Below are 27,428 nucleotides of genomic sequence, written 5' to 3' on the forward strand. Positions count from 1 at the left end.
TCAAGAAGCCCACTGTCAAGAAGGAACATGACACCCACTGTGTTATCACAATCCATGCTGCTTTCTATATAGATGGCACAACAACTGTGCACATACGATTTGCCCACAGAACCGTTACCTTGGATCTAAAATAGCTTTGGTGTGTGGGATGAAATGGAACTGCCACTCTCCCAAAGGCCCAGAACAATATATTAATTTGGACACAATGCTAATCTGCATTCAGCATTACATGAACCAAGCCTCAAACTTGTGTATTCCCCCACCCCCACCCTTTCCTCCACCTCGACCATGAGGAGGAGGAGGTATAATATTAGCATTTATGTAGTACAATATCAAATGTTCAAAGCACTTCACATTTATCGCCTTAGTCATTCTTAACCCCCAAGACATTAACAGGATTCAACCAAAGGAAAATCTGTTAGGAGGTTCCACTAACCTGTTAGCAATGGCCACCAACTTAAGGCTTTAGACAAATTCATGGAGGATAAGGCTATTGATGGCTAGTAGTCATGATGGCTATATACTACTTCCAGGAACAGAGACACCATGACTCTGAATACCAGTCACTAGGTAACAGTGGACAAGGGCAATTGCCTTTATGTCCTATTTGTGGGCTTTCTATAGGCATGTGATTGACCACCGTGGAAAACAGGAAACATACTGGATGGATCTTTTGTCCAATCCAGCAGGGCTCTTCTTATGTTCTTATAGAGCATAATTTGTACTGAGCTTAATCAACCAGAGCAGAGATCTTCCCTAGGAGATTAATCATCTTGTGCTATTCATTTCATAATTGACAGCCAAACACCTCCCTAGTATATCTCTGCAAGCAGAGAGGTTTGATTCTCCAACATATTCAAAGCAGTCCTACATCCATTTCAGAACACCTCTGTTTTGCCATAAAATTCAACTAAAATTCAGAACTCCAGAACTGTCCTTTTTCTTGAACTATGGCCCGGGATTAGCAAAGAAAGGTGAAGAACCCTTTCCAATATGAACGCCCTCATTCTTCAGCATTCATTTCTCACCTTTACAATCAAGCATGAAGGGATACCATTTCAAATCTTTAAAAGCACTTCTTTTTTTTTCAACAAACTGACCTCTTCCCGACACTGACGGAGCTATTTTAGTCTTACCCGCATGCTTGAAAGTAAAACAGTGAAGACTTTCTCCAACTGGAAGGCATGCCTAAAAACTGCAACTCACACAAAGGCACAAGTCCCCCCACCCTTCCTCTGAAATGGGAGCTTAAAAGTACTTTTTAAAAGTTCAGGAGTGAAAGTGTTAATTGTTGCAAAAGACTAGGTTATCTGCCATGCTGTCTGAACTCCCACAATGCTTTTAGTATCATATTATTCAAGAGTATCTTGCATGGCAAAGCTCTGAAATTCATATCTGGCAGCGAGTCGTGAATGGTCCCCTACTCTATTAACATGTACAAGACCGTTTTCAAAGTGTGCTTCTAAGGGAAACATCTAGAAATCTTCCGAAGTACACTGTACCATACAAAGGGTTAACATTACTTCTTCACAATGTCATGGGTTGGCATTGCCAGGCTTCTGCTGAGGTCACACTGCAGCAGAGGGCCGCTATTAAGCCCTGGAATCTCTTGTCGCTGCTATTCCTTCCTGTTGCTGCCTACTCACCAGCCCTCTCCAAGCCAGTGGTTAGCACCAGAAGCAGGTAGAAGGAGCAACAGTTTCCACTCGCCTTACCCCCTTCTTCTAGGAGATATTATGGATTGGGCCCTGAAGAAGAAAGCGAGCTAATAAGGCAAGAGGAGGTAAACCGGACAAAAAAAAATGGGTCCATGTGAGCTCCGGTCTGGGTTGACCGGGCCGCCCCTTCTGAGGAGAATTCCGCGGACCGGATTTGTCAGAATTCTATCCCATTTAAAATTCGTGCGGAATTCTCTGACATCCCCAGTTCTGGCTGGTTGATTTTCTGTCAAACAGAAGACAAAAGACAAAGTCCTTGCAATAATAATCTTGGCAGCTAACAACCACAGCAGTTGCTACCCTGGAGATAAGTAATGCATGTAGACATGTGTCTATTTGGTAGATTTATGAAACCAGTTTCACTACAACACCGTTCCCTAATCTTTTGGTGACCTAAGGAATAGAACATCCAAGCCAGGTGGTATTGTACTTTGCTTCTTTGATGACAGGGTTTACAGCTTATGTTTGGAGTCAGTTAGCCATGGGTGTGAACATTTAGGTATGGCTCCATCCCCAAGGTCCTCAGATTTGGGGTTGGGGGATTACTGGTAAGAGGAAAGCTCCTTAATAATCTTCACTCTACCCCATCATTCATGCCGGCAGGCCAGGAATTCAAAGTGGCTCTTGCCACTCAGTAGCTGGTAACAGAACCTGGAATACTGGGATGCGCACTTTTTTGCTGAAGCATATCAGCAATTCAATGGTTGCTATTTAAACACTCCACCACTGACTAGTTAGGGTCATCCTGTAATTCCACACAAAGAGCTTAATACCATTTGTACTGCAGCAAACATTTGCATAGCCAGAGTTTGGAAGACCTCTATATCACTTGCTTAAAAGTATACTAAATACTGGGAAAGTATACCTATGCAAAAACAAATCAGGTTTAGGCCACTTGTCATCAACATGGAAATAAAAAAGTGGAATGTTAACTATGTTACATTCCAGGAAATTTCCAAGCACCAACGCCTCCCCCCACACATGTTGCCTCAGTGGACTGCTTCCCCAACAGTCTTGCCAGCTATAATGTTAATACTTCTTTGTTACTGTTCCTGGCTTTCCTAGTTAGTTTTTTGGGAATGACTTATCCTTGCTTACTGGGGTTTTGTTTTAAGTTTTGCTTTATCTTCTCATGTAAGTTTATATAAAATGCAACGTATGTTTTAAAGAATAGTGGTATAGAGGACCAGGTTCACGAGCAGTAAAAATTCTGTATTTTTCCTAAGCCACTACTTTCCTAAATCTGCAGATTGCCTTGAAAACTTAAGAAGCAGCCTGCAAAGTGCTTCCCTTTTACGCTCAATAGGAAAATAGCTCTGAAACCACAAACCAGGGTCAATCCTGGTTTGGGATCCTGGTTTGCAGGCAAAATATTGTTTCAATAAGTCATAACTTGCTGCTGTGTCCTAAATTCTCTCTTGCAAGGGCAGATTGAGCATTCAGGCTGTGCTCATCCACATACAACTGTACTGAGCCTCTGGCTGGGTTCCCATGTAACGCTTACCCATGGCTTAATGAAGGAGTGGGCAGAAGTTAGGTCAGGATCTACTGGTAGATATCTGGGTGATTTGCAATAGATCAGCAAAGGTATATGCCATGGCTAGCCTTGTGCAAATTGCTTATCTCTTCGCCTCAGTGCTCCTCATCTGTAAAATATGAGTACTGATTTGTCATCTTTGACTAGGTCTTTGTGTAATTTTACTAGAGACATTGAGGTTTTTATATTAGAATCCCTGATCTATAGTAACCCAGATAATTGTATTTACTCCATTATCCCCCCCCCCAATAATTTGTACCTGACTCTAATTAGTGGATCTTGGGAGTTCTACTAAGAAACAATGTAGAGACCAAAAGTCTGCCCTCTCCTGGTTTAGTGCTACATGTCAGGGTGGACACTGAGCCCATAGAATCCCAGAGTAGTTCTGATTCTGAGGAAGAGCAGTCGCTCCTGGGAGAGGAGTGCGCTCCTCTTTCCCAGGGCCCACAGCTGACGGAGATTCCTCCCATCAGCATTCCTAGATTAGAAAGCAGTCCAGGGAGTGACCGAGCACAGATAGCAGACTTGGTGGATGCGCGACGCAGACGCAGAGAGCGGCGCCAGATGGAGGGCGCGGAAAGGAGGCGTAGTGCCCGGTTGGCGCGCAAACAAAGGCTGCGCCCAGAGGATCCAAGGGAAAAGGGAGGGACTCTCCCTAGCCCTTAAGTACAGGGGTCTACCAGTAATTCCCTTTCAAACGGGGACCAACTGTTTCAACTTAGGGCATAGGTACTCTGCTGCTCAGATCTAGTTGCTACCTGTAGAATTATTAAGTTGTAAAAGAAGAATAAAGCTTTGAAAGGAATCCCTTTGTCTGTGTCTGGACTTGGCTACTGGATTAGACTGAGAGAGGCCTCCAAGGAGCCCTTGACACTACATGAGTGGACCTCTGCAAGTCTGAGTGAAGGGTGTGGTTCACGCACTCCACCTTCCTTCACTTCCTCCTCCATGGTCAGGAGGAGGATTGATCCAGGATTCAGTTTCTGCATTTACTGGCTTGTCATTACATATAAACCAGGAATCGTGGTTTAAGACAAGTTGATGACGAGAGCTTGCCCACCGCCACTGGTCTTCCTGCCTCCATACTGAGCCAGTGGGAGGCCAGAGTATTATTCCAGGATACATACAGTTCAGGCTGGGCAACCCAAGAACAGTATTCCATGAGAACTATTAGCTCATAGTGGTAGGCGACTTGGTGCCCTCCATATACTTGGGACTACTACTCCCATAAGCCCCAGCCAGCATGGCTGATTGTGGGAGTTGTAGTCCAAAACGTCTGGAGAGCACCAGGTTGCCTACCCTGAACGTGCCTCAAAACCCTCTGCAATGCACAAGGAGTTCTATGGCAGATGTGCAGGGGGCCCCAGGCACACAAACTTGATGCTGAAAGGTTTCCACAAAGTAAGTAAGTTTAAAGACTGCTGCTATAGCAGTTAGAGTATTGGACTAGGAGTTGGGAGACCCAGGTTCATATATTTAGGTCAGTCACTACCTCTTAGCCCAACCTGCCTCACAGGGTTGTTGAAAGAATGAAATGGGGGGAGATTATGTATGCCACTTTGTCCTTAGAGCAAAAAAGGATATAAAATTAATTAAGTAAATTAAAGATTGTACACATATGCATGCATACGTGAAAGCTTCAATTTGCAGCGGTGGAGGAAAGGAGACTATCTGGCATCATAAAGGATATGGGCCTTAATATTATTTAATACTTCCATCACCACCAAACCTAAGCAAGGGTGTTTTGATGCCATCTTCTGGCATAGCAGACAGATAAGTTTTCTCCATGTAGCATGAAGATTATCTGTGGTGCACCAGAATATTGTGTGTGGAGATGATTCACGTTTTCTTTGTGACAGTACACAACCTGCCCAGCTTTTATTGTTAAAGAAGGGTATTGACTCAAAAATGTAACATTATTGTTAGAGAGCATATAAAAGCAGTTTATATCAGCACAAGATGGATGTCGCTTACTTATATCGCTTTAGTATGAACCATAAAGCATTACAATGAAAGGCACTCAGGCACAGCAAATCTTGTTAAATGCATTTTGATAACAGCAGAAAAGGCATCCATTGCTTTCATTACTGCTGCTGCAACATATTTCACAGTTAATACTAAACAGATCTTATTGAACACAATCAGGCTAAGCACTGGGTTTCAGCACATTGTTTATCTGAGCATGCAATTCCTCCGACACTTTTCACGTCAAGTAATTGACCCTCACAGAGGGAAAGAAATCTGCACAGCCAACTCTGGCTAAAGCTCTTTTGTTTCAACCCGGCCCTTAAATTTTCCATGTTCATTTTACTGGCAAAATAATTTTAGAGCCTCCAAAACATTTCCACTGCTTTCTGTTACTTTAAGGATATTCCAGTGGTTTGCTCCCCCATTCACTTTTACCTAATAATATATCTAATGCACCAATATATCAAAAGCAGGGGGCAAAGCCAATCACAACGCAAACTATGCCTACTAGATGGTGGCAGCAGTATTTGTTAGATCCCCATGCCATATAGCTCCATAATTCCTTCGGATGTCACACATTCTGAAAAGAATGCCAATAACCCAGGAGAAGGCAACATGGTGCCCACAGGCGTCAGTTCACCCCTGGACACCTTCCATTGGGTCCTACCCCTCCCATTTTTGTTTTCTTCCTAGCATCTGGGATCACTTCAAAGCAAAGTGAGAGCCTCCAGCCGCCGCCACCTTCATTCCCCATGAATGCATCTGGGCCCCACATGAGGCTCAGAGAAATATTTGTAGGAAATTAAGATGGTAGGTGACTTCAGGCCAGTGTAGTGGAGGAGGGGCTAGGAAGGGTAGCAGGGAGCCACACAGGGGTTGGAAAGGCAGCAGAGAGTGAGGGAAGGGGATGTTTTATTTGTGTGGCTGTGTGAATTTCTGTATGGGGTAGACATTGTGTGTGCAGTGTGGAAGAGGCTTTTCTGTTGAAGAGGGTATTCAAGTTACTTATCTTTTAGCCTCACCAGCTTGCATTTCTATGAAATGGGTGTTTTGTTTAAAAACACTACAATGAGTTAAAAGGAGCAGGTTTTGTGTTGTGGGCTCAGAACCAACCTCTGTCTTGCACTTTCATAGGCCAGTTGCTTGTTCTTTACACCTCATCGGTTTGCCTTCTGTGAAATGGGTGTTTTGTCAATGTAGCCATTTAGTGATGGTGCCCACAACACTCAATATTCCAAATGTGCCCACTGGCCCAAAGTTTGCGGATCCCTTCCCTACTGTAATTAAGCCAAAACACATGTAATTGAACTAATTGCATGTTTATCCCATTTTCATTTTCCTGTCCTTCCTTCATTGTGTCCCTTGTCCTTTTTTCAGACTGTAAGTCATTCAGCATAGGGACCTGTCAGGACTATTCTTTGTAGAACACCACATACATGGATGGCATATAAAAAACAAAATAAGAAATCACATGAAGCATGACATGTAGTATGTTTTAGGATTGGCTTGTAGGTCAGTATAACATTTACAGTTGCATTTGAACTTGCAAAATTACAAGTCTATCATAGCAATCCATTTGCCGTTCTTACTTCTATGGCGCAAAGCCGAGCCTGAACTGATATGTATATAATGCGTAGTCATCACTTTCATTTCCCCCATTTAGCAATTCATTTTATGGGTGAGTTTTCCCTCTCTCACAGAAGAGAATTGGTTAAAAAAGGATAAAACCCAGTACAAAGTTTAATTAAAGCTATAATAATGTATGTCACTGGGTGCTTACCAATTTCTTCAGGCCAAAAAGAACCAGAAGCCCCTGTTAATAAAGGCTCTTTTAATCAGGCAAATTAGAAGGCACAATAAGAGAAGTTCTTGACAAATCTTTTTGTACTGAAAAATTAGTTTCTGCAAATTATAATTGCCTTGGTTTAAGTAACGAAGAAGCCATCATTCAGGGGGTTTAATATTTATTTATTACATTTATATCCCACCTTTTTCCTCTTGCAAGGAACCCATGGTCCTCCTCCTCCTCTCCATTTTATGCTCACAACAACCCTGTGAGGTAGGTTAGGCTAAGAGTCAGTGACTGGCCCAAGTCATCTAGTGAGCTTCATAGTGGAGTGGGAGACTAGATCTCCTGAGTCCCAGTCCAACACTCTCACCACTACACCACACTGACTCTTAATGTCATTTGGCTGCAATTTGTATGGACCTATGACATGAAACCCACTACTTAAAGTGCAGAATGCAAAGTAAAAGCCACTCTGCCACAGGGCTTCAGACTGAGGCTTAGGATACTTTCTGGTAACTAGGAACACGTCGGAGATGGGCAAATGTTACCATCCCTCCTCTAGTCTAGTCCAGCCCAGCCAAACATGGGCTGGGCTTAGAGGTACTTCATGAAATCAGATCTATAGATCTACTTCTTGTGTATCTAAATGCTTTACTGGAAAAGCAAAATGAATAGGGTTAATATTTTAACTCCAATGTCATCCATTCTACATTATTCAAGATAACACAACACAATGCAATTTTAGGAAGATACTAGTCACATTGCTTCACATACTTTTATGGGGATCTCCAGGGTGACAGAAGAGTTGCAGCATTAGTGAGATGACCAAATGTATGCACTGTGGAATATACATATTCCTAACTCAGTGTTTCTACACTTTTCTGAACCCCATTTTTTAAAAGCAAGCAGGCAAGCAAACCGTGCACAAACTGAGAGTTGGCCGGGGGGGGGGGGATCCTGTAAATAATATCTATAGTGTATACAGCACAGAAGTCTATTCATAGCCCTAACAATAGAGGTTTAATTTGGCAATGTAGCAATACTAGGTTTGTATAGCTTGGGCAGACATGCAGTGTTGACAGTTAGTGACCTTTAAATAGTGATGCTCCATCTTTCTGATACAAAAGGAGATGAAAGCAGGAACGGGAAGGACAAACTTTTGTACACTGATGTAGTTCAAAGCCCCACTTCTAGGGTCATCCCACATAAGGACGAGAAGCAATCAGGGGGTCATCATGGTAGCCCAGGGTTCCTCAGAAGGTTATGAAGGATTCCTCACTGAGAAGATGAGTAACAGGGGACAGGTTTTAGCAATAGAGAGTTTACCCACCACTACTGATTGGCCCCTGCTATGTTCAACCACAAAACAGCATTTGATGTATGCTACAGTATTTGTTTACATGGGACAATGGTGAGGCCCAAAAGGGCTCACCAGCACCCTGTGTGAACTAGATGCATATCCTAGAATATGTTCCGAAATCCTCTGAATCTCATACACACAGCTATTATGTTAGGGTTCCTAGGCATACAAGTTGCAAAGCTTCCCTGAATGCAGGAACTTCTGTCTTGCAGGGCAGCCAAACACAGGTATATGAGAAGGCATTTATTCTTGACTTATTTTCCATGCAGTGTGTCAAATACATCACCCCTTATAATTCACTTTTGGAAGAACCGAAGTCACTCAGTTTGCAATGGGAACGATTGGGTGGCTGGAAGCCAGCATGCTTGTTTCTGCTCGTTCATGACTAACTCTGGGTTTTAAAAACCCTGGGTAGTCACAAAGTGCAATCTGGACCATTATATAGACTGTGAGCTGCACAACAGATACCACTGCTGATCAACAGGGCCTGTCTACATCTCTGCAAAACTAGGGCAGAGTTATAATAAGGAGTTCTAGTCAATCTCAACTTGAGAGTTCAGGTTAATTTTTACTTTTTGCCCATTTACACTCAAGGCTGGATATCAATGTCATCACATACATATATTAGTGAAAATGAAATCTCCAAAAATAATGTCGACAGTACTTTCATCTTGCATTCTTACAGGTTATATTCACTACTTCTGGCCAGTCACAGCCTTCTGCCACACACAATAAGCAATTTCCAGCCTCTTCCACAGAGATTTCAATCCATGTGTACCTGGGTGCATTATCCCATCAGTGTATGCTGTTTTTCCTTTTAGGGCTTTCACATCCATAAGACTTTCAGTGGCATAACAGTGGCATGCCCCAAATCCAATATTCATTTCTAAATTGTTGATTTAGCCCAAGTATACCAATGGGGTTGCTATACTCTTGTCAGCAAGGTGTGCCTAGAACATACAGGCTAGCCAGCCATTCCAAACAAAGTACATCTCTCAGCTAGCCAAACACCACAGCAACAAAAGCTGGTAATATGGTCTGGAAATAAAAACAGAGAGAGGAGGGAGAAATGGAGAAAACACACACACTCACACTGTGTGTTCAAATCGAGAGCTCTACCTCTCGTTCAAATCTTCACCAAGGTTGGCCGTAGAATCCCTGTCCAAATGTCTGGAGACGGTGAATGGCTGGATAGGGAGGAATAAGCTGAAGCTGAACCCTGACAAGAGCGAGATACTTTTGGTGGGAGACAAGAGGAGGCTGGGGGATGTTGACCTGGTGTTGAATGGGGTACGGCTACCCTTGAAAGACCAGGTCCGCAGCCTGGGGGTCATTTTGGACTCCCAGCTGTCCATGGAGGCTCAGGTGTCAGCTGTGAACTGGACAGCACTGTATCAACTCCATCTGAAACGGCGGCTGCACCCCTTCCTTCCCGACCATCTGCTCCCATCGGTAGTACATGCCCTGGTCTCCTCTCGTTTAGACTACTGTAATGCGCTCTACGTGGGGTTACCCTTGAAGATGGTTCGGAAGCTGCAGCTGGTACAGAACGCGGTGGCTCGCCTGATTAAAGGCAGCCGCCGGCGAGATCACATCACTCCAGTGCTGAAGGAGTTGCACTGGTTACCAGTTGTTTTCCGGGCCAAATTCAAGGTGTTGGTTTTGACCTTTAAAACCCTATATGGTTCCAGCCCAGCCTATCTTAAGGAGTGCCTCCAGCAACACCAGACAGACCACTCAACAAGATCAGCCTCGGATGGCCTTCCCTCTGTCCCATCAGCCAGGACAGCTAGACTGGTGGGAACGAGGGAGAGGGCCTTTTCTGTGGTGGCCCCCACTCTGTGGAACTCCCTCCCTAAGGAACTCCATCATGCCCCCTCTTTAATGAGCTTCCGTCGTGCATTAAAAACGCGGTTGTTCAGGCAGGCATTTGGGGTGGGTTAGGGTATTTTAGAAAATGTTTTTATTGTAGAATTTTATTGTTGTAAACTGTTTTATTATACGCTGTACATCACCCAGAGTGGCTGGGTGACCAGCCAGATGGGTGATTAATACATTTAATAAATAAATGAATAAACACAGAGAGAGAGAGAGAGAAACAACCTTGCATGCAACCTTGCCAGGACTTGCACCGGAAGTGCTACGTTGTGGCCACCAGCGGTAGGGGCTGCGTGCACACCAGGAAGGCCCTTGTTGGATCCTGCCCACAATTAGGATTTCTACCTACTCAAGAGGTGAAGGGAAATTTTTGGCCCGTGTCTAACTTTCTTATCTTCAAGTTAGGGCTGTCATGCAACTAACTGGCTAATATTTCTTTTAACTACACATGTTATTCATATGAATGAAGAACAGTTCTGAAGAAAAAGGTTTGCTTTGTCTTTTGGTAATGCCTGTATGTGTTGGATCAGGGCCCCATTGTAGAGGCATTCCCTCCAGTGCAACAGAAAAGGTAGCTGCTTCTAAAGTAGAGCTTGACATTCACATTTTTTGTAAGTACTTACAAAACAAAACAAAAAACTTTCTGTTCAATTAGTTGGGGCACCTTCATTGTTGATCTGAATAATCAACTAAATCATACCTGCAAGGGAGTGCTGTTCAAATTCCAACAGCTTTGTTCTTCCACAGATTGAGGCCTCGGACCAGGGGCATGTAAACATTTTGGGCTGAGAGCCCATTTGGCAATTTGAGAAACTGTCCTGGGCACCACCACAAAATGGCTGCCTTGGGAGGTGTGGCAAAGGGCAAATAATCTGCCTAAAAGGCTAAGTACAAGGTAGAGGTGGGACCTGAGCCCCAACCCATTAGACAACTTCTTTGAACCCATAGTTTTCAGCACCAAGAAATGCATTTTGCAGTGATCCCAACTGCTGGTAAGAAAATATGGCAATTTTTTTTTAAAGTGCCAGGTTCCAAGAAAGGTGTCTTGGGAGCACATTGGTTTCCATGGGCACCAAGGCACCTACCTCTGCCTCATATCATCCAAGGAGGGAGGTGGAGTCAAGGTGGGGAAGGCCTAAGTCCTGGGAATAAGTTTGGTGGATAGGCTTGGCAGAGTGGATCGGGGTGAATGGGTAAAAGGATTATCATTCTGGAGGGGGGTTGGACTCGAAGCATTGTGAGTAGATTATATTGCAAATCATTTGGAAACATAATGTTCTTGCTATGTATAGCGGGAAGGGCGTAATGCAGCGCATGTTCACACAGAAAAAGTCCTGTAGCTGAGGAATGCTGGGAAGTACAGGACTTTTTTCTGCCTAAAAATTAATAGGGCTGCACCCTAAACTATCTTTTGTAAGCTGTCTTTGGAGTGCTTCAGTGAAATAAATAAGTGTTGCAGCCCTAATTCAGATATATCCATGTAATAAAATCTGGGGAAGAGCCTTTTGAACGTAATGAAACGAGTTGTGTAGCTATAACGTTTGCTTATATGTAGGTTACTAGTCTTTGGTAAGTTTTTTTTATTTTATTTGTAAAGGCTTTGCCTGAAAGTATTTTTAAAAATTTCAGTTAATTCAAGCCACTTTGGAAGTCCCTACCTTAGAAATTAAGACCTTATATTAGGCAGTCTACTTATTCCCTGCATTCTTCAGCTCCTTCTTCCTAGATTTGGAACAGAAATAGTATTTCACCTTGCTTTTGTGTAGTTCTCTCCTGTCCCCCCCCCCCATTTCAGTAATTTTTTTTAAAAGGTATTTGTCTCGCATCATCCTTTCCCTTTAAATTAAAATGCGTTCCCTTTGTTGCTTTGACACTTCCATTTCTTCTTGTTCTTTCTTTGTATGCCTGATGTTTTTTCCTGTATGTTTTTTTTACCTTGTTGCTTTGATTTGCAGTTTTTCATTAAAATGTCTCTTTTGCGCATTTAACTAGATTTTTCTGTTCACTCAGCATTTGGAGAGGCTCAGAAGGTGTTGCTGGAGTGTAGGCTGACAGGTTCGATGCCACTTGAATGCTCAGATGTTGCCGTATTTTTAAGCAGCTTGAATTGCAGAGGTTTTTGTTCTCACTTGTGCAGTTGGCAGCCTTGCTTAGGATATGTCTCTGCAAACCTCTGGTTTTGTGCCTTGGCACATAGCTCGTATTGATGGAAGCAGTACGAGGTGGTGGTAGGGGAAACATGTGGTATGGTGGGACTTTGAGGCTTTCCACTGTTTCGATTCTGCTATCCATGCCAGTCCAGCAGAATCCCTAGTTCAGGCAGTCCCCAACCTTTTGGGGTGGATGGGCACACTTGGAATTTTGAGAGTGCTGTGAGTGCTCTCACAAAATGGCTGCCATGGGAGCCATCAGCCCATTCATAAAATGACTGCCACAGTGGGCCTGTCCAGTCACAAAATGCTCATTTCCCAGAAGGCAAACAGGTGAGGCCAAAGTAGGCTTTTGGGCAAAAGAAAAGTAACTTGCCCAAAAGCCTAAGTACAAGGCAGAAGTGAAGGTCTGAGCTCTAAAACACAAACACTGGTTGGAATCCAAATAAAGATGGTGCTGAAGGACAGTCCTTCACTTTGCAGCATGCCATCCTCCCAGTTAAAATAATTTTCAAAATTTTAAGAAACAAAATAAAAATCAGGAGGGGCAGAGAGCCTTGGAAGCGCCAAGAGAGATGTCCACTGGCACATTGGTGCCCATAGGCGTTGGAGACCTCAGCCCTAGGTCTCCTAGGTCTCCTGTTGGGGACAACTGGGAGTTCCATTGAAAGGTCGGTATGACTTGTGGGAGTAGAGAAGGCATGGGGAATGTGCAGCTTTCCAGATGATGTTCATCTACAGCTCCCATCATCCCTGATAGCTAGTCATGCCAGCTGTGCTGATGGGATTTGGAGTTCAACAACATCTGCCAGGTCACAGGCTTCCCACCCCTGGAATAGTGTGTGATCTGTGTGTGCTGTGTTTGGACCCAGATATAAAATATTGACTTGCTCCTATGTTCACAAGAAGATAAGTGCCTGCTGGGTCAGACCAACCCAAAATGAGCAGAAATGCTAGTTTCTAGAAAGGACAGGTCAGTGGAGCTTACAGAAGGGATCTCCACTGACCTGTCCCAATCCAGAAACAGAAATTTCTACTAATTTCCAGGGTTACTTTTAAAACAACTAAATCCCCATTGCACACGTCGTAGATCCCGCTGTGATGATGTTGGATACTGTCCTCTGATTCCGGGTACATTGGTGGAGAGGTTTGTTGTCCTGATTCAGAATGGCTTTCTGTGATTCAGTTTGCTAAACTCTGAGATAGAGGCAGGAATTAATCTACAATGTTTGGCTGATACCATTTGTTCACTGTTCTAGAGGCTAAATAAAATTGGGGGGATAAAAATGGGATAATCCCATGTAGGCCACTCTCAGCTTTTTCTGTTGGAGCGATACAAATTTTACCTAAAACATCCTACCAGGTTGTTGAATCCTACCACAGGGGTATCTTGGCTGCCTGCTATTTGGACTAGAGGGAGGCTGAAGCTTTACCCCTCATTTCCTTCCCCACCCATTCCCTTTCCCTGATCGGTTACTCCAAATGCCATCCCTTCTGCTTAACTACTTAAGATTGCTCATCCATTGCTATTGCTTGTGACTCTGAATTATCTCTCTTAGTGTGGAGGTGATCCCTGACTTCCTGACAGTGACCCAGCCTGCTTTGTTAAATTGCATTTGGATTGCTCTTAGTTGTTTTGGTAACCTTGGACTCTCTGGCTCTGACCTCTTCTTTCAGTACCAGATGGTAGCTTGAACTCTGTTTTCAGCAACTATCAATCCCACCCCTCCAGTCTTAACAGATGACTCAGTTTTGCATGTATATTACTATTGAGGCATCCATAATACGTGGATATGTTATGACTGCTTAATGTTGTACCCATTTAGAGAAGGATGTTTCTGGCTTTGGCTACGAAAAATGTGTGTGTGTGTGGGTGGAAATCCCACAATTTGGGATGTTGTAACCATCACCTGTTGGCACTCAGTAGTGTCCTTTTGTCCTCCTTTATGAGTGTACTTTTTTTCTTCCTGTCCGTTTTTAATTGGTCTAATTTGGTACATTGTGGTTTCACATCACTATTGTGAGTATAAAAGAAAGCAAGTTATAAGAAGGTAGCTGGCTGTCAAAGCCTGCCCACACATCCCACAGGGCTACCCAGTTTGCCTCCGCATAGCTGAAATCTCCAGAGATGTGCTCAGTAGGAGTAAATTTCTAGGCATATTTGGGTGTTGGATGTTTTTTTTTCACGTGTATTGCCATCAGTTGGCGACTGTTCTCCAAAGAGGTCTTCAAGTTGCAGCAGTGCTTTGTGATAAAACCCATGTGATGTTTGTGTATATTTCATCTTGCCTATTTTTGTTGTAAAGTAACCTTCCTGTTCTTATTGATAATCTAGAATCCCCAAACTTGCTGATCTTGGAGGGTGGGCAGGCAGGGGTCTTCAGTTGCAGGGGAACAGTAACTCCTGTATCACTGATTACAAAGGCTTTCCTACTCTCTAGAAAGATCTTGAAAATTTCAAAAGGACAGTAGCCAGAAGGGTAAAGGCAGCAAAGTACTCTCCCTCACACCACATGGTATGTGCCTGTTGCAGTGATTTGATTTCCCCATGCATTTAGACCTTTTTGATTCCTCTGTTAGCGTTGCTTCTGCTTTTTCCAAGCAATGAGTCCCTTTAAACCCCTGGAAAACAGGCCTTGCCTCCTTTGATGTGAATCCAGTCTTCGATCCAATCTTTTTAAACCTTTGCAGGCTTCAAAGAAGGTAGCTGATGCCAGAGGGCACACAGAACTCTGACATCTCAAGGAGGTGTTGGGTCACTGGAACGCTTTTAAGAAAGGAGGGCTTGACTAATCTTCAAGATAGCCTTACTATCAAATTCCAAATATAAAAAGTTTTGGAGCCATCACCGAGAGAGGATGCATATGAACATAAAGCCATCACCCTACCGCTGGTGGCCACAACGTAGCACTTCCGGTGCGAGACCTGCCCCTTCCAGAAATGAACATTTACACTCGTTTCAGGGCTTGCCCCGGAAGCGCTACATTGCAGCCGCCAGCAGTAGGGGCCACACACACACTGGGGCTGGTAGAGCCAGCCACGCATGGAAGGCCCCCGTTGGCTCCTGCCCTCTGCCTCAAAGCAAAAAAAAAAAAAAAAATGGGGGGGAAGGGCATCAGGAGGACAGTATAGAGCACCTTGCACTCAATTGTCTTTTGATTCATGGAAGTGGGATCAGTAAGTGATACACTTGCCAGCAATAGGCTTTGATAACATTTTGTGTAGGTTAACCTACATTCAAGGCAAGTGGCTAGAGCTCAGTGGAAGACCACATGTTATGCATGCAGAAGGTCCCAGCTTCTATCCCCAGCAGCTTCAGCTAGAAGCAGTAGGTGACTTGTGATGGGAAAGACCTCTCTCTGCCTGAGATCCTGGAGAAGTCTTGCCAGTCAGAGAAGATAATAGCGGGCTAGATGGACGAATAGCCTGACTTGGTATAAGGCGGCTTCCAATGTACAATCCTTAAAAAAACCTCTGGGTTGAAAAGCAGAAGACTTTTAAATTAAATAAAAATAAATGCTACATACACCGCTTTCTATAAAAGGACCCCCCTCCTGATTAGTTTTATTGATGGCATGGATCCCATTACCATGCTCTGAGAAACCAGAGATCTACAATGGAAAGTGAACTGCCCTATATATTTGACAAAGTGAGCCCATGAGAGCTTATGCCACAATAAATTTGTTCTCATCTTTAAGATGTCAAAAGATGCTGTTGTTTTTGCTGCAACAGACACAGCTATCCCTCTGGAATTTGGTTCCATACAAAGTTAAGGCCTCCCTTCTTTAGGTTAAGTGTGGCAAGCTTTCTCTAGAAAACTTAAGAGCTAATCTTTACCCAGAGAAACAAACACACACAGACAGACACTACCCCTTTTCTCTCTGAGTAGAAGCTAACAGAACCAGGGAGATGTGTTAAATAAAGCAGATGGAAGTAATGGAGGCACTACCTTCCCTAGAATTTGGGTAGAATCCAGCTGCTTACTTTAAAACATGACCATCAGACCTGAAGTTCTCCACAGATAGCAAATATTAGCATAGTATTAAGGTCCACATCTTTACATTCCTGTCTTCCTTTTATGCCTGCTTGCTCACCAGTGCAAAGAATGCTATTAAAAGTACTTGGATTCTAGCTAAACCAGTTTCTAATGTTGTTTGTTTTAGAAACAAAGGATGCTGCCTTCCCCCCATCCTCACCCCCCACACATGCCTTTAACCACAGAAGAGAGCAAAATTCCACATGCCTTTTCTAAATCTCCCCATCTGTCCAAAAACAAAATTGTCAATCACCATGTCTTGAGATTCTCATTCAATATTTGAGCCCTCAGCATCTCCCCAAATAATTAAATTCTCGCCTTCACCAATTTGTTTGGCCCCAAGGAAGGAATAAAAGATTCATTATAAAAAAAAGTATTTGGGAATATAATGAACACAGATCAGAACTGGCCACTTTCCAGTGACAAACTGCTAATCAAATCACAGCATCAACATAACCTACCAAAAAGTGTAGAAAAAACCTCCAAGTTCTCAGAGATATTCCCTCTGGGGGCAAAACAACAATCTCTGGTGGAGTTTTAAAAAACAAATGCAAGTATTCTTTTCACATTTTTTAAGGGACAGATAAAAAACAAAGTTGCCAAGTAGAAACCTGAAGAACCACATCGAGAGAGAGAGAGAGAGAGAGAGAGAGAGAGAACACACGCTAAGGGCTACAAGTAGTTAGAAACTTTATTATACTCTAAGTGATTTTTACCATACAAGGGGACAAAAAGCTAATTCTCCAACTATTGTCTTGGTTGGAAGGAAAACCATATTCCTGTTCTAGATATTTCAAAGCAGAGGAGCCAGGTGTTTTCAATCCTCCCTTTGCTCAGAAGGGCTCACAACTAATTTGGTTTAATCTCATAATACTAAATCAGTTCCATTTCCTGTTTAAAAAACAAATGAGTCACTTAGGTGACCTCTGCAGGAACACATAGAAAGAGCATCTCATCAAGATTACACTTTAGTCAATGTTCAACCTCTCTCTGCTAGAAGAGAGAGTCTATTTTAACTTAAATGTAACTATAAGCAGCAAAGATCAGAAGCATTATGGAGATGGGCTACAGCTTAGTAGCAGTGCACATACCCTGCATACAGGAGGACCCAGGTTCAACTGCCAGCATCTCCAGTTCAGAAGATCTCCAGCAGTAGATGATGGGAAAGACCTCTGCCCAAGAAAAACTGTTGTCAGTTTTTGCCCAAGAAAAACTGTTGTCAACCCTGAAAAACTGTTGTCAGTCAGAATAGACAATTCTGGGCTAGATGGGCCAATGCTATGGTAGATGCTAGGTATGGGTCATAGCTCAGAGACAGAGCATGCACTTCGCAGAAGAACTAAGGTTCAATCCCTGGCCATCTTGGGTCACAGATAATGGGGAAGACTTTTGCCTGAAACCATGGACAGCCAGTCAGAGAAATCAGTACTGGATTAGATGCATCAATCATCTGGCTTAGAAGAAGGAAGCTTCATGTATTAATGACTAAGTGTATCTATGTTTCCAATACAAGAAGCAAGAGTTAAAGTTCAGACTTCATCAAGGCAAACGTTACTGTTCAGCAACTATATGCTACTTACAGTGATACTGTACAAATGCTGATGGCTGCCACTGTCCCCATACTACCTCCCTCTTCGGCGTTCAGAAGAGTTACTTCCTGCCTCCCATACAAGACGCTCACTTCCTGCAGATTACCTCTTGGTTTAGAGAAGTCATGTCGAAACAGGACATGACTTCCACAACTTAAAAGGTGCATTGCCTCAGGGCAACATTTCGTGGGTTACCTGCAGTCCCAAAAATCTGTAACATAAAACTGCATATGATCCTGCAATCATCATACTTGAAGCGCAATGTCAGAACTAAGAACAGCAGAAGTAATCAAGAACCGAAGAGGGGTGATGGAAGAAATAACCAGGGTATGAGACCACACAAGATTAGAACACATTCTCCTTCCCGCTAAAAGGAGAAAAATAAGGGGCTAGTTTTGTGAAACCTATGACGCACCAGCAAGCAGATGGCAACATGGGGACTCATCTCACCACCAACAACAGTCTTCCTCCATTATGCACCACAACCACTTTCATCCATGAAAGCAGAAGCACCAAGGGCTCTTTAAGTTCTTCTCACCCATTTTGAACAACAGAGGCTTTGGCAATACCTTGTCCTTATATGCACCTCCGCTGCTCACTCTCCCACATGAGCAAGGAGACAAACACACAAGAATGAAGAGCAAAGGTGAAAAATAGGAAGCTTCTGCTCAAGCCTCTCTATCACTAATTGTGCTGGTTGAGAAGGGTTAAGGAGCCCACTGCCTGTGTCTCAGCTTGCAGAGGATTGAGCCAGTGAGTGGGTGCAGGGATCCACAAATTTGCTCCCCATGGCTTGTATCCTTCTCACCTCTGGCAAGTGCCCCTGAAGCTCAGCACAACAGGGATGAGAACCACCCACTATCTGCCACTTGAGGCTGGAACTCGGGAGGAAAACAAGGTTTCGTCCCTGACCCTGCACAGGGCTTTGAATGCAATCTAAATGCCTGCAAAGCTCAACAAGACATCAGAGACAAGGACCTAGCCACTCCAAGGCAAGGTTGGTGGCAACCACAGATCTCTTACCAAGGGCAACCAAGATTAGTGGGGGCTTTTAGGTGGAATCAGTGCTAATGGCCCTAAAACCCTTGCTCCACTCTAAATATAGGTCCTTTAAAAAGACTGCTGAGCAGGGAAGGCTTCTAGCATTTGCTCCTTACTCAACAGGGAGCAGTTTAGCCACCAACGCTGGCTGTTAAGTCCAGAAAATGTTAAAGCCCTCTTGAAAACAATAGACCAGATGGAGCAACATGATGGCCTACTGTGGGCTATTTAACCCTAGGACAGAGTGTGGGTTATGTGAGGCTTATTTAACCCTTGGATAATCCAGGCTTGCCAGGTTCACACAACACAACAACCCCCGAGTGTGAGTTGGATATGTAAAGTGGCGCCTGAAGGTACCACAGCTCGTCATGGGTTAAATAATTTGTGTCATGCAAACTAGGTCAGAGAGTGCAATCCCAATCACTTTTGGGGGGCCAAACTAATATTACAGAGACAAAGGAGAGCAGATATTGCATTCGTTGATTTGGAGTAAAGCCAAACAAGACTTCTGCCACCCTACCCCAAAAATAATTCCCATTAGTGTAAATGGATGTATGCATACATACATAATGATACTAGACTAATTTGTATTCTGTGGGCAAAATACATTAAAGATAAACAGCCCAGGTCAATTTAGGTTGCATTAGCAAATACAACTCCTTTCCTTGCTCTTTCGTACTCAAGCTCATTTTTAACTCAGATTTGTTTTAATTTCACTTATCACCTCTGAACATCTAGTGATGCTTTCCAAATTCCTAGAGATGGCACAGAACACAAGCTGCTGGCCATGACAATTAGCCTGACTTCTATTCTCAATATTTCTACTGTTGCAGGGGATTCATGAAGCATGCCATTGCAAGCCTCCCCATATATACAAGATGAAATAGATCAAGTCAGGCCCACAGAACGTTTCGAAATCCCAGACAGCAACCCCAAAAGGAACTTAATTCTTAAAAAAAAAAAACAGGGTCCTGACCTCAAAAACAAGAATAGCAGCATAGAAAGAAACTGGGAAGATTCAGGAAATACGAGGGAAGTATGCCCCAAATTCCCAAAGACTATTCACTTCATCTATTTTGTTTGTTATATGTTTATGGTGTATTTCCTCCAAGGAGTTTAGGGTGACAGTCATGCTCACCCCCTTCACAGCCTATTGTACTTGTTGAGAGCTTATCCTTGGGCAAGCTGCTTCGTCTCCACCCAATCTGTAAGATGGCAATGTTATGTTGTTTCAGAGGCTGTCATGCAGAGTATGTTAGATCAATAACAGGAACATCAGCATCCTTAATAATAGATGCACCGCAAGAATTCCAAACCAGCATCTAAGAGTCATGCCTGCTTGGGCATCTTACATCAATTCTCATTTTGTGAGTAGAGGTTTTACTGATCAAGCCTGTGTAGAAGCTATGCCTCTGAGCTAAATATATGAATGCTGGCACTCACGGAGGGAGTGGGGAGAAGAGGAGAAATGAGATTAGGGACATAGGAAGCTCCCTTATACCAAGTCAGAGCCTTGATCCATCTAGACTAGTACTGCCAACACTGTCTGACAGTGGCTCTCCAGGTTTTCAAGCAGGAGTTTTTCCTCCCCTACCTGAAGATGCCAGGGACTGAAACTGGACCTTCTGCATGCAAGGGCTCTACCACAGACCTACAGTAGAGCTCACTGAGGAGACTGTTCTACTGTTGTTCTAGCAATGCCAGTTACTTGGACACATCCCCTGTGGATCATGTTTTTTGAAGTAGAGTGCAGTCTTCCTGTCCTTGAAAGATAGATCCATCAATGGCTATTAACCATGACAGCTAAATGCATCATCTACATTCAGAGGCAGCATACCCTTAGAAAACCATATGCTGGGAACAAACAAAGGAAGACCATGCCCTTTCATGCCCTACTTTGACAATAATTTGGCTGGCCACTGGGGCAACAAAGTGATGGAACAGATGTTCCTTTGGCCCAATCCAGCAACACAGTTCCTGTTCTTGGGGCCTCACACACTCAGAAATTACACCTTGGGAGTCCAGGCTAAGCCTCTGTAGTTAACTAGAGGATCCAGCAGATCTATATGGAAGGTTAAGTTAAGTTTTTAGAACTAAGTCTTCTTGAAGTTCATTATTACAATATCACCCATCACAAATAAGGTTCGAGAGAAAATTCAAACATACATTTGCATACATTCCACCACTGACCTATTTCTTGGCGAGGTCACATCTTACAATAGGCTCCCTATGAATAAAGTGCTGATCAAAAAGCAAGGCAAAGAGAGCGAGAGAGAAATGCAACAGAAAACAAAAAGGATTGTGAACTTGAAACCAAAGGAATCTGGTTACTAGAGAAGCATCAATGGAATTTCATTAGAAGGAGATTAGTTAATATTTGTCATACATTGCCAAGGGCCTTAGAAGAAACAACGTACATTTGAAGAGATGCCAGAAATGCTTGAAAGTTAGCTAACTATGCAGAAGACCAATTTTCATCCTTGAGGTTTCTGTGGACAAGGGGATGGTAGAAGGTAGAACACTGGTGAATCACTGGCCAATGCCCGGCAGCCCACCTAGTATCTGCTGGTTACTGGGGTTCTTAATCTGATCCAACAGAAGCCTTCTTATATTTTCTCAAGCAGGAGGGCACATTCAGGATCATTGCTTAACACAGCCTAGTTATACCAACTAAGACTCCTGGGTATATACACCCTTGGTAGCAAATTCAACATACATTTGTAGACAATGAGAATTTACTACTAGAAGAATAAAGACAGTCCACCTGTGCTCTAGACTGATCTGTACACAAGCATGGCTTACAGTTGAAAAAGAACGTAACAGCAGCCCTGCTGGATCAGACCAAAGGCCTATCTAGTTCAACATTCTTTCCCACACATTGGCCAACCAGATGCCCGAATGGGAAACCCACAAGCAGGACATGAGAATGCAACAGCACCCTCTTGCTCATGTTCCCCAGCGACTGGCAAACAGAGGCATACTGCCACTGATACTGGAAGTGATATATGGCAGAAGCGGGGAACATCTTAAGAGGGCCAAATCTGGCCCCTGGCCCTGAGGTTCCCCACCCCTCATATATAGCCATTATGACTAGTAGCCATTTGATAGCCATATCCTCCATGAATTTGTTTAACCCACTCTTAAACCCATCCAAGCTGGCAGCCATTACCACATCTTGCAGCTGCAAATTCCAGTTTGACTACGTGACATGTGAAGAACTACTTCCTTTTGTGCCTCATGAATCTCCCATCATTCAAAACATCCTTCCTTCTGCGCTGCAATGGCTGTGTTTGATATTCAAGTTCCTGTTACTGTTCTTGAGCAAAACGTGCTTTGGTATTTAATCTCAAATGGGAGATGGCTTTGAATCAAATTTATCAGGAACCCATATTCAGGTTCCTGCTCAGCCAAGGAGCCCACAGGATGGCCTTTGGCAAGTCACCATTTCCCCCCCTACCCCACCTTGCAAAATTATTTGGATACAAACAGGGTAAGCATATGAACTCCAAATCTGTAGTGGAGGGCAGAGATCAGAGGCAGAAGTCCACAGATCATCATGCTTGGACACCAGCGATGTTTTATGGGAAGGAAGGTAGAATCTTCGAGAACGACAGCAAGCAACTAACTCCAAGGAATTGCAAATGCCTCTGTGGCGGACATAATTAAAATGTGGGAAACTAGAGACAGAAGCTCAGTCATTTCACAAGTCATTCCCTCATCCTCCATTCTTCAACTGTAAAATGGAAACAACTGCTTCTCGGGGGAGGGGCGATGAGAGAGCACTTGGCAGAGTTAAAAAAGCTATAGAAGGGAGAGCAGTCATTCATTCTGGCATGTGCAAATCTCTATCACTCTAGGAACATAGGAAGCTGCCTTATACCAGGCCATACTATTTTTTCCATCTAAAACAGTATTGTCTTCTCTGACTGACAGCACCACTCCACAATCTCAGGAATGGTCTTGCTCATCACCAGGTCCTTGATCCTTTTTTAGCTGGAGATGACAGAGATTCCATTTGGGACCTTCTGCAAGCAAAGCATGTGCTCTACCATTCTACTGTGGTCCTTACTCACTCTAATCTTACTATTGCCCCAAGCTGGTACCCTCCAGATGTTTTGGACTACAAATCCCATTAGCCCCAGCCAGTCTGGCCAATGCTTTGGGGTTATGGGAAGTTGTAGCCCAAAACATCTGGAGGGCACCAAGTGGGGAAGGCTATGATCCCTGCATGCACCCCTTCTGCCCATACACTGGCTAAACTCTGTCAACCCTACATACTAGCCCTTTACTGCTTTTCATCAAGATTAGCTCACAATAATAATCACTTCTCCAGCCACTCCCACACCAAAAGAGCCAGTTTAACATCTAACACAAAAATCAATAAGAAACACCTTTTTGCTCTGGAAAGTTCTGGTGACTGGGGTGGGGGGGTGGGGGGGAGGGGGAAGAGAAGAGACAACACTAGAGTTTACTATTCTCACCTTTGAAATTCACTCACACACAGGAATGGCAGAAGAAGCCAGGCCTACGGAAATGGGAAGAGGAAATATGTGGCTTTCAAGGATTTTGGTTTTTCTTCCATTCACCTTGGATGGCCTCTCTCTATAACCTTGCAAAGACAGAAGTAATGGAGCAATATTTCCCAGCTAAAAAAGCAACGGGAGGGCTGCATTTCTCTGTAGGCAAGCATGGCCCCAGTGAGTGAACAATAAGATCCCCACCCTAGGCATTGTGTGGGTTTCTCCCTCTATTCCCTTCAATCCTCACCAACTAACGGACTAGCAAGCTGTTCACCACCCACAACAGGTCATTAAAAGCAAGAAACCACCCCTGGCAAATAAATTACAGGGCAAACTCCAGGAACAAAACTAAAAGTCACTTGGTTTTTAGACAGTTTTTTTATTCATAACTATACGGATTCATTTCACCCTCCACCCTTCATCTGACAAAAGCAGTCTAAACACACAAAAACACACAAAAAGGAGTGTTGCGAAACATATTTAGCACCTGGCTGAGCCCACAGTTAGAATTAAGTGTTAGCAACAGGAGTAATATGCACCATAATTCTACAATTCAGTAAAATGCACACCAGCCAGAGCAAACATTTGCTTGTTGAGGAACATAACACATTTCAGGCTTGTTTTTTGTTTTTGTTTATTAAACACTATAAAGGCAAGCTAATTCCTGACATGCATTTTCAAAACCAGAGGCCAAATGTTTATATCAGTTGTAGCAGTAAATAATTGTCACTTGTGTTGCATTTCACACTAGCAAAAGAGATCGGAAAGTAGACCCACACACATTTACTTACTCATGCACACACACACACACACACACACACAGGGGGAATATATACTTTTTGTAAAATGCCACAGTCATGTAATGCCCAGGAATACAACTGTTCATAAGCAAAGTCAGTCAAAGTAAATTAAAAGCAACAGTAAGCCACTGTTCAAAAATAAACCAAACTCAACCACATGCTTCAATGAATGAATGAATCATTTTGTTTTCTTACAGCCAACTTCTCTAACAGTTATAGCTTTCATCAGTTAAACCTCTGCACTTTTCCTGCCCTCTCTTTTCCTCAAATATCTTCCAAACTTTAAAAAGAGCTGGTTTGTTAAGATAGTTACTATGCAAGTTAACAACAACAATTTAACATACATATGTCCCCTGATTTCATAGATTGACAGATTCTTCTCTCTTTCAAATGTATATCCTTTCATCCATGTTAAACACATTTCCCTTAATGCAATCAGAGGTCGCCACACAATTCATTCACAAAATGGGGCACAGGTTAAACCCATCCCTAATCGCCATTCTTATCTGGTTTCTTTCATTATATACACACACTCACACACACATACACAGTAATTTACTATCAACTAAGGCAGTTCATGCACAGGTTGTGCCAAAAAAATAAAAATAAAAAGAGAGAAAAGGAAAACACCCTACTAAGTTTGAGATCTTTCCATACTGTACCCAGAATCAGAACAGTCTCTCCCTACCCCCCACTCCAAAAATACTAATTTTCATATATTAGAGGTGTATGCACAAGACAATATTGTCCTTTTACCTTTTTTAGGTTCACATCATGGCAAATATTGCCATAGATCTAGCAGTAACAGGAAGGGCAGAATGCAAATGTAACAAATTAACAGTTTTAACCACTTTTTTAATTTCACCCACATGGACTCCTCCATATTCATTCAAGAGGCATCTAAAGAATACCTCAGTCATTCTGATTCATAACACACACAAATACACAAATCCCACAAGGCACTCCATGGAGTGAAAGAGGGTGAGGGTGTGGGGGACTAGAAACCAAATTTAAGAGATTTGCATTGACCCTTTAATACAGTATAGAGGAACAAACGACTCAGTTTCCTAGCCAAAATTAAGACTCATGTGAAACCACCACCACACTAGATGTTTAAACTAGCCCTTTGCACTCCCCAACCAAAACATACACAAAACCCTTCCTTCTTCTTTCCCCCACCAATCCCCTCCTGCACAAACCAAGGTGGGGGTGTAGGAAATTAATAATAAACAAAAGCCATCGAGTAGGCAACTTACTTACTTACCTTCCCCTCGCGAATCACACCATCAGTAGGCTTTGTTTGGTGGTGGTGGGGGAGATCCCAAGCAAGGTCTAAAAGAAGAAAATTGTGAGAGGAAAGGGAGGAGAAGAGATAGAGGAGGTGGGGGTCAGGGCTAAAATAGATGTGTATTGAGGGGGGTTTGGAGGGGGGGAAAGAGCAAAGAAGAGCTATGGAAGCTCCAGACAAAAACAAAAAACAAGGGCTAGAGAAAGAGATTATGGAGGAGTACAGAGATATAGAAAGGGGGATTCTATTATGAATGGAAGCAGCAAGGAGGGGAGGAAAGCGAGACTGGCTCAAGTGAATTCACTGATGCTTATGGAGTAGGGTCGCTCAATATTTTAATGGAGGGGGGAGGCCCCCAAAAAGAGGAGGGGGGCACGAGACTGTTGTGGGAGGAGGCCAATGTGTTCAGTAAATGAGAGAGCCTGGCAATAACAGGAGGAGGAAACCAACGGGGCTAAGGGAGAAAGGCAGAGAGGTGAGTGAATCCTGAAGAGGAAGGGGGGGGGGAATTACCCAGCCTGCTAAATGCACACCCTCCTTTTCTCTCTCTTCCTCCCTGTGGGGAGATGTCTATGCAAAAAGGTGTGAGGGGAGAGAGACTCAAGCAATCATAATAATAGCAGCAGCCTTCTCTCTCTTTTGGTTTTTTGTTTTCCCTTCTCCTTCCTCCTCCTCCTCTTCTTCCTCACACAACCAAAGAGACACCCAGCAACCACCCCCAGACAGGCCAGCGCCACATGCCAGTATCGCGCCTCCTCATTGGCTCCCGGACCCGGTGCGTGTGTGAGTGTGTATATGTGTGCGGTGGGGGGAGGAGGGGGAGGAGGAACCACCTCATGACCCCGGCAAAGAAGCCGCGACCAATCAGCGCGAAGGATGGAAGTGGTTTTTTTTAAAGAGGGAGAGAAAGGTGAGGGACGAGGAAGGGAGACGGCTTGGGATTGGGCGAAAGAAGAGGGGCGCGTGGCCTCCGTCCTCGCGCCCGCGACGGTTGGCGCGCTCAGCTCTAGGGGGAGGGGGAGCTGGCGCTCCTCCGTTGCCCCGCCCACTCCCTCCACCCACACAATTTACCTCATGATTGTTTTATTTCCCTCAGTATTTCCTCAGCTTTAAGCTACCCTAAAGTCCACAATCCTATATATTTCCCTTTGAAGTCAGTGAGACTGTTGTGTGTGGGTGTTTTAAATATTTTGAATTATTTAAAAAATAATAATAATACAAGATGCAGTCAAAACACATCTTTTTCCAGAAATCCTTAACACAAATGTTCGTATAAGAATAACCTTCAGTAGAATACAGAAAGGGGGAAAAAAGGCAGTACTAGAGAGAAAGAGATTATATTTAAAGCATCACACGGCAATTCAAAGAAGTTTCTTCTGGATCCCAGAAGGATGCAGTTAGTCACTATACGAGGGCGTAACAAAAAGAAATATTAAGGTCTTAAAAGCAAAATGTTTCAGCTTCTGCCTTCTTCAACTGCTCTGATATTAATTCATATCTGGATTCACATCGGAGCAGCTGAAGAAGGCAGAAATAAAATCTAGCGGCAGTGCATACAAGGAGGCCTACGCAATGCAGGGCAGGAGAAGTGCGGAGGGGATCGTCCCCTCCACGCTTCAGCCGCCCTGCATTTGCGGCTAGACAACCAAAATCGGCTGTCTAGCCGTGGGATGTTGGGCGGGGGGGCGGATGCCGGCTGACGGAGAGGAAGTGTCCGAACAGCATTTCCGCCCACCCCGGCACACCCCCAGAAG

The 27,428-nt window shown here is 43.7% G+C and overlaps 1 protein-coding gene across 10 annotated transcripts in view; it reads right to left on the reverse strand.

Annotated features, from left to right (window-relative positions):
* The window catches only part of RERE (arginine-glutamic acid dipeptide repeats), a 437,785-nt gene extending 411,343 nt beyond the window's left edge, over positions 1-26,442 (reverse strand). For 9 of the 10 annotated variants that reach the window (XM_084822049.1, XM_084822046.1, XM_084822047.1 and 6 more), the window contains exon 1: positions 25,651-26,442. The gene's annotated coding sequence lies outside the window, so the exon portion shown is untranslated. Of the gene's footprint in view, positions 1-25,642 lie in introns of all 10 variants that reach the window. The other variant, XM_084822039.1, reaches the window with a different exon arrangement.
* Positions 26,443-27,428: the final 986 nt, after the last annotated feature.

This window comes from Heloderma suspectum, chromosome 15, assembly GCF_057233095.1.
Source record: "Heloderma suspectum isolate Gila_16-S chromosome 15, 16-S_ref, whole genome shotgun sequence".
NCBI lineage: Eukaryota > Metazoa > Chordata > Lepidosauria > Squamata > Helodermatidae > Heloderma > Heloderma suspectum.